The sequence below is a fragment of the Cebidichthys violaceus genome, unplaced genomic scaffold (genome assembly GCF_023349555.1).
Source record: "Cebidichthys violaceus isolate CVI_PGR_0920_01 unplaced genomic scaffold, fCebVio1.0.p SCAF_50, whole genome shotgun sequence".
NCBI classification, from domain to species: domain Eukaryota; kingdom Metazoa; phylum Chordata; class Actinopteri; order Perciformes; family Stichaeidae; genus Cebidichthys; species Cebidichthys violaceus.
The window spans coordinates 192,781-201,148 of record NW_027176706.1 but is presented as its reverse complement, the minus strand read 5'-3'; positions in this window follow the sequence as shown (position 1 = coordinate 201,148).

The window sequence follows — 8,368 nt, the reverse complement described above, 5'->3', positions numbered from 1 at the left end:
AAAAAGTGAGATGATTATGAATGAAGGGGGGAATCAAGTGATGCTTTCTTTTTTATTTAATTTTTTAACCTGATATTTTTACATGATTTTAATTGACATCTTTTGTTCTTACACTCACTCGTATCTGAACGGTGAAGTATACACATGAGGTTTTTAGTCATTTATAGTGGTTGGAATGTAACAAAAAGGAAATAATTAAAAGGCATAGGAAAGTTAAAGCTAGTATCAGTTAGTAGGTTGAGAGAATGAGGGTGAGTACGGGAAGGGTGGATCGGGGAATGGGGGGTTGAATTAGCCTAAAGGTAGCAGATAATGGACGTAACCTTCATATAAAACAAAGGTTGTACACCGAGTTCAACACAGGGCCATTAGTGTCCTCACTCATGCATGTTGAACACAGCACAGCGCTAACAACAGCCACATGTCTTTCTGCTTCGTTGATATACTTTTTATACAAATGTAGCTTTCAAAGCTCATTTATCTTTAAACCACAAGTTAGTTTGACTAACTAGTTAGTATGTGAAAAATAACTAGTATGACCAGATTTTTGACAAAAACGGAAGAGAAAGTTAACTGTTCCCAAATATTGGCTTCACCTCATTTCTTACCAGAGTCGCGAAGTAGTCATTTCTGAATTGAGTCATCGCCTTTGCAGCACATTTTGAAAATGAAGACTAGTGGAGCTTCTATCATTTTAATTTGATTGGTTTAATTATTCCATGCATGTTACTGTATTTATTGTATTATTTTCCACTAGTACTATTACTAGTAGTAGTAGTAGTAGTATTAACAACAATACAAGTATTGTAATAATAATAATAATATTAATAATGAACCCTTATAATAGGTCAAGGTCACTTCCTTTTACCAATACTTTACAAGCAAAGAGGAACACATTCAAATTAGCTTCAGCTGAACTTTGCGTTTGGTTGAAATTAGCAAATACTAGCATGCTAAACTGAGCACGGTTATTGTTATCGTGTCAGCATGTGGATGTCATGCTGTGTTCCATTTGAACTTGGAAACTGGAAAATCAGTTTCTGATATCTTGACTATAACTATCACCTTTAATTAAGTTATTTTAATTAAAGAGAGTTTTGTGACATAAAACAGATGCTCATATCAGGAAGGTGCACCAAGGCTATATAAGTCATGGCTCACCTCATCATGTGACTCAGGTTGCTGAAAGGAGGTATAACTTTTATAGTCTATACTTCGCTGGATGAATTTAAGTTGAGATTTGCCAGTTGTAGGTGAGAAATTCCCATAACTTAACTTTCCCCCAAAAATGTATTCCCACTGTCATATGGAAGATTTGTTTGACGCGTAGCTCACCAAACCAGTGGTGCTCCGGTCCCCAAATATAGATAGAAATTCGAAGAAACACATTAACCGCTATGAAGCGATCTCCATTAAGAGGCTGTTGTCTGGGCAGAGATAGGCCATAGTGTGTTTGTAACCTTGTTTGGTTTTGTTTAGGTTTAACTGTACTTTTACAGTGCTATTGTGTATTTTGCAGACCATCAAGTCCCGTTCAGTGTTGTGTAAAATAACTGTTGTGCTTGTTTTTGCAGTGATGCAGTGTTGTACTGTAAACTGTGCTTTAAAGGTCCAAAAGCCATTGTGGAGTATTTCATGACATGATTACTCATCTGAATACGTTTGCCTTCTTGGCGGGACGTATTCACCAATAAGGGACCAATAACCAATCAGGGATTGGTTATTGGTCCCTGATCCCAGGGTGTTGCCTCGTTATTTTGAATATGTTAATAATCCTATTGATATTAATACTTGTATTGATATCAATGATTTAGTTTTCATACTTGCTAATAACCAAACACGCTCCTGCCAGATTCCAACAAATGGAAGAAGATGAAAACATAATCTACCTGCATATTAGCTCCCAATCACTGTCTATCAGTGCAGATGAATTTCTAGTAGTAGTAATAGTGGTAGTAGTAGTAGTCAAAATGTCATTTATATAATCATTAGCATTATTCAGTACTAGTATTTTTTAATATATATATATATATATATATATATATATATATATATATATATATATATATATTAGAACATGCTTTGTATGAGTAATTACTTTCTTAATTACCACAATTTAAAGGAGCATTGCATTCAGGTGTGTATTATGGGACAAAAAAAACTTTTTTTTGATAACAAATAATTGTTAAGTGTGAAAATACTGATACGAGTAAAAGTCCTGCATTTAAAATCTTACTCAATTAAAAGCACAAAAGTATAAAACATACTTAAATTACATAAAGTAAAAGTACTAATTTTGCAGAATGACCTATTTCAGAATAATGTATTATATTACCAGATATCATTACTGATGCATTAATGTGTACATCACTTACATCACTTACATCACTTTAATGTTCATATGTGTGGCAATGACTCATTGTGGGTAAATGTGTTGTTTTGCAGTTGAATGCGAATGTCTGTCATCCTCTTTTCCCCAAACAGTAATCTAAGATTTCTCCATGCATGTCTCACCTTGGCGCTTTCACTTTTGTGTTTCATTTGGCACAATAACGTTGTAATGAAGTTAACGACTGACAAGTGCACGGCCTCTCTTTGCATGTGGCAGGATGTCGGGGACGTTAGCGCTGAGTGTTGCTGAGCTTACAGCCCCATCCGATGGCCGCTCTTGCACACTGCACCTCTTCAGCGTGACCTCTATTGCTGCAGTGGGATTCACTGTTTCTCCGCCGCTCTGCCTTTGTGGGCACATTTGTGATGTTTGGTTTTCCACTGAGCTGAAGCCTGATACAGCAAGGCTCAGAATAGATTCATATCGATCCGTGATGGCTGGCTGGAGAAGGGGCAATGGAAAGCAACGGCTTAGCCAAATGGCCATTTAAACTGAATGGAATTAACTGAACCCTGAAAGATCCTGAAAGATCTAAAATTGTAAAAAAAACAACTGTGAAATGTAAAATATTGATGAATTAATACAAGCTTTAACCTTTAAGCAACTTATATTTCATTATAAGGAAGTGCTGTCAGTGTTCAGTGTTTCTGGGGTCTCCTATTAGACTGTTATAACAACACACATAACTCAAATCATAGCTTGAATTGAGTGGCGTTATCCTTTAACAAAGCAACAGGAAGGGTGTCATTTTGATTTAGAAGAAAAAAGTCTCTGTCGGTGTTTCCGTCTCTCATGGGTAGTTAACGGCCATATTGAGTCACAAAGGCAAACCCTAATCTTCATGAGTCACTTCATTGAGTTCAATTATTTCTCTATTGATCTCCAGCTGAGTAAATGAGCGTCCACAGATACCAGAGGCAAAATTAATTTCCGCAGTCATTAAGTTTCACTATAAATCCTGTGTGTGTGTGTGTGTGTGTGTGTGTGTGTGTGTGTGTGTGTGTGTGTGTGTGTGTGTGTGTGTGTGTGTGCGTTTCTGTCTTAAAACGTGTAGCAATGCAGGCGTGAGAGTGTGTTCATGTGCTCGTCCCCCTGCCTTGCGGTTACCATGAGAACAGCATTACTGGTGACATCACTGCAGCAGTGTGACATCATTGCTGGATGGTGACTCATACTCTTGGCTCACTGTCGTGTGTGTGGGTGGGGGTGTGTGTGTGTGTGTGTGTGTGTGTGTGTGTGTGTGTGTGTGTGTGTGTTTAAATGCGTGAAGATGCGATCAGAGGAAGCACTCGGGCCAAGAAGAGACGACAACAACTCTCGACATCCATTGTGTTTTATTCTATGTAACAAAAATAATTACATTGTCTTTGTTCTAGGAGCCTAACAATATTGAAAAAAAAAAAAAAAAAAAAAAAGAGAACAAAAGCAAAATCATCAGACTGGACAAATAGACATTTACATGAACATCATAGAGAAATGTTGAAGAATAGATTTATATTGCACAACCGAGCACATATGACCCCCCCCCTTGTCAAAATAAAAGTAAAATATCCATATTCATGTGTCATAACAGCTCTGAGTACTAATGCACTGCATCACTGCATGTTTAACTCCACCTCACACAACCACAGCGATCCTATTTCAGTTCAATCCCATCTTTGGCACATAAAATCTAAGGAATAAATATTTAATTTAGTCTAAGTAGTTCTGAATTGGATATTGCATGAAAAAAAAACACAACAACAACAGCAGATGCGAAAGCAATCAAAACAACAAAACAAAAGTACTTTTTGTGTGCGCAATCCTGGAGAGGAAAGGCAAAGTGTCTCTCTCGCTCTGAACCAGTGCTAATGAGGACGGACAGAAGCTAATCAGCGGAGGAGATCATCACATGGCGAAGCCACTTTGTGAGCCAATCTGTCCTAATCAAACAACGTGAAATAGTCTGATGAGCCACGTCTATGGCGATAACATCGTGAGTCAAAACACTATGCTCTATGGGTGACAGTTGTACACTGCAAACAATTTGCAAGACCTTCATTCTGGCTGTGTCAGCCTTTAGTTTGTGTCTTTGTTATTCTGAAGTGAGACGCTCTTCACTAAAAGCGCCACGTTTTTCAACCTGTTCTCAGGCGACAAATATCGCTGCTCGGTCAGCGTTCCTCAGCGCCTCACAGCGGCGCTCTTTTACCGTATACGTACGTATGCAACACGCCCATAGAGAGGCGAAGCCCCGCCCCCCCTTTCGGTTGAACAACGTGGGACCTTATTTCGGAAAAAATAAATATGTACGGAAGTCAACGGCGAGGGACAAATCATCCCGTTTGAATGGTGCCATGTATTTACACATATGACGTTTGTCAATTTAAAAGATAATTTTGTCAAGTCTGATAAAGAGGACACACCCAAAACGTCTCCTACCAGGATGGTCTCACACCAACGACGGGTCCTGCTCGTTCTTTCACACGACAAAAACACATCAGGTAAGAAAAGTGAACATTTGCGCGTGGAATGACAAATATTTTACCTTTTAAATTTTTTTTAAAAATGAATTAAAATCTCACACAAACTTGAAACACAAGACTGAAAGGACTAATGAGGTTGTTTGCATCACATAATAACGTTGTCAGTTTTTGATCTCGAGGCTCTCTATTATAAACAAAGGGGAGCTGAACAGTAGTTAAGTTGTTGTGAGGCGTGACGTTCCACCTCCATCCACTGGGTGACACTGTGACACCCTCCCCCCCGTCCCCCCGTCCCCCCCGTCCCCCCGTCCCCACCGCCTGTCAACTCTGTCATCTGGTGAACATCTATAGAACAACAGCAGGCTACAGCAAACGAAGCGACGCATATACCATAGACGCCGAATACCAGCGGACCACAAAAAGCAAGTGTAGACGTGGGTAATAATACTCAGTGCTTCGGTGTGACACACACACATACACACACACACACACACACACACACACACACACACACACACACACACTTTGTACAAAGTTAAACTAAACTGAGGCATCTCTTGTTACACAAATGATACAAATACAAAACACATGGCCGTAAAAGTGTCCCGACATACAGCACACACTGAGCTTTAACAAGCACTCACAGTTATTACTCAGACTCACTCTCTCTCTCTCTCTCTCTCACACACACACACACACACACACACACACACACACACACACACACAGCTGTGTCAATCGTATGAAATTAGATCTAAGCTAGTGGTACATTTACATTTTATATTTGTTTATATTCATAAATACGATTACACTCGTATCGTCACTGTACAGAGAGTTTCATCATTACATTATCGTGCAGAGGAGGCTGGTTCTTTAGCTTCAGGGAGGGGGCGTGTTCATTGGCTGGGTGGGAAGGAGGAGATGAATCTGATTGGCTGAGGAGGGAAGTCAAATGCTTTTGCTGCAATGCAGAGATGTCATGAAAGTTTGACATTTTTGACTGATCCTCACAGAAAAAAAAAATGCAACCGTCTGACCCAATGAGTCAGAACTATTAATACAAGACTCAGTAACAAAGTTGTGGGGTTCCTCACTGAGGTGACTGACCTGGAAGTTAATAGTAACTAATACTAACTAGCTGGTCAATTCTTCACAAAAGGAAACCTGTTTTACTGTAACTTCTATCTGATTCTCTTAGCGCTGATTATCTTTTGTTTAACTTATTATTTCAATGACCTAATAATGTCGATCATCACCATTTCTAAGGAAAGTTGGTCTCTCCTACGCCCTGCAAACTGAAAAACTGCAGCCAATACTGAATGTATTTACTTCTGTAAATATAGTTAGCTTTCAAGATTGACATAACAGCAACAATAACCAATAGTGATAACAATAGTTTGAAAATGAATAAGGAATATGCTTAATTGTACCCTAAATAGGAAGCGTTCACGCTTTAAAAATCATAAAAGTGATGTTCATTTGTGAAGATTATCTTGCTGAAGTATCATAAATTTGTGTTTAGCGCACATATTTTCTGCAATAATCCCAAATTTTTGTTGAGGGAACCAGTGCGATGCTAATTTCTGGGGTTTGTCCTAGAAAACAAACATCATCCCTGCAACTTAAACAAAAGATAATTTATCTGTTCAGAATAATCTTGTGGCAAAGGAGTCATTTTCAGATATTGTAAGATGATCCAGTGGATTATTATTAGTAGTAGTTTGTAATAACTATTTTCAATTTAATGTACAGCTAGCATTTCACTGCTCTAGTTATCTGCCATCATTTACATTCACAAACAGGTGAGTACACACACACACACACACACACACACACACACACACACACACAGAGCACCTAGGCTTCCTCTTCAACCTTTTGCTCTTTTTCAAATTGATTTTTTTCAGATCTGAGCTGAGTTCAGCAAAGTTGCTTTCCCTCCACCTATTATCAAAGCGCTTCCTCTCTGACATTTAGGGAGGAAGAAGACAAAAAGGGGGGGGGGGCAGAACAGAGAGGAAGAGGCGAGACGTCCGTATCAGCTTTTCATGTGAAACAATATGAATCGCGGAGGCAGGTTTGGCCTTTCCGAGAACTACCGTCTCTGTTGCTGTCCTGGTTATCCCCGCTCCACGTTGTTCTAGCGGCTCCTTCGGTTGCTCAAATCGCTGGTCTTACAGAAGCGAGATCAGCTTTAACATTATTCTTTACGGTTTCCCTATTTCTGGTTCTGCTTAAATGTCAGAGTTGACCGAATCCCCAGAGTTAGTTCAGTTTTGTTGCCCAACAGAAAAAAAAAGTTTTCTGGTGCAGACAGTTAAAAAGTGCCAAATGCATGTATACCAAAGTTCTGTAATAATGTAGCAATGTAATAACTCACTAGGGGTCTTATTCCTAATTAAACATGTTCATTAAATAATAACCAAAACTAATACTAACTTATTTTTTTCTTTCTTTTTTTCTATTTGTTTTATTAATAAGCTGTGATCTATAACAGCTAATGAATTTAATCCAAAGGTGACACAACTCAAAAGAACAAGTTATGGCATTGTTATAATAATTGGTTATTTCAACAGAGACATTGCTGTTTTCACGGTGCTTTTCTACAGATTTGAATCGCATCACAATGGTTTACCTCGACAATATTCCAATAGGATTTAACCATTGGATTTTGGATCATTGCAGAAAATTAGCTGTGTGGCAAACAATTATTTGCGATACTGTCACGCTTTTACTCAGCAAGATGATCTTCACAAATGAACACCACTTTTATGATTAGTGAAGGGTAAATGTAAAAGTAAAAACCTAGCGTTAGCCACTTGTTAGCAACCGCCTTGTTGAAGACGCTTCACAAAATTCACAAGAGACGGTAATTACTGACGTATTTTATGTCGTAGAACAAAAACCATAAAATCTCTTAAGCTTGCGTTAACCACAGACCTTATTTCAAGCATCTAACCAAAAAAAAACATTAAAAAACCCACTGACTTTGAGAACTGGAAGTCAAAAAATGCTGATTCACTTCCTGGTTTTAGTCTTCATTCCTAAAAAGCTTTATATGGTGACAGTTTTTGGGTTGTTTTCTTCAAATCTGATAAAACCACATCCACACCGTCCTGATGAAGCAGGTTAGCTAAGAATTTGGATGTTGAACTCTTAATAAATAAGAACTAAGGATGTTATTTTCCAAACTTGAACCTTGATTTTAGCCGATTTAGTCGTAAAAAGTATATGATATAAAGAAACGCTTAAGATGAAGTTATACGGGGCTTTAAAGCTGCACTGTGTAATGTTTACAAAATTTTTGGTTGTTGTAATAAGTAAGTGTTATAATTGGGGATAGAAATTCACTTCACGGAAAACAACACATCAGTCAGTTTTAATTTTTTTTTTACTGCAAGCAAAAACTAATGGCTGCAGAAAAATGTGAAGATAATCACGTTAAAATCTACACTCAGGCTTTAATTACGACAAGCTGATGCAGTGATTTCATGTAATTCTTCTTCTAAAA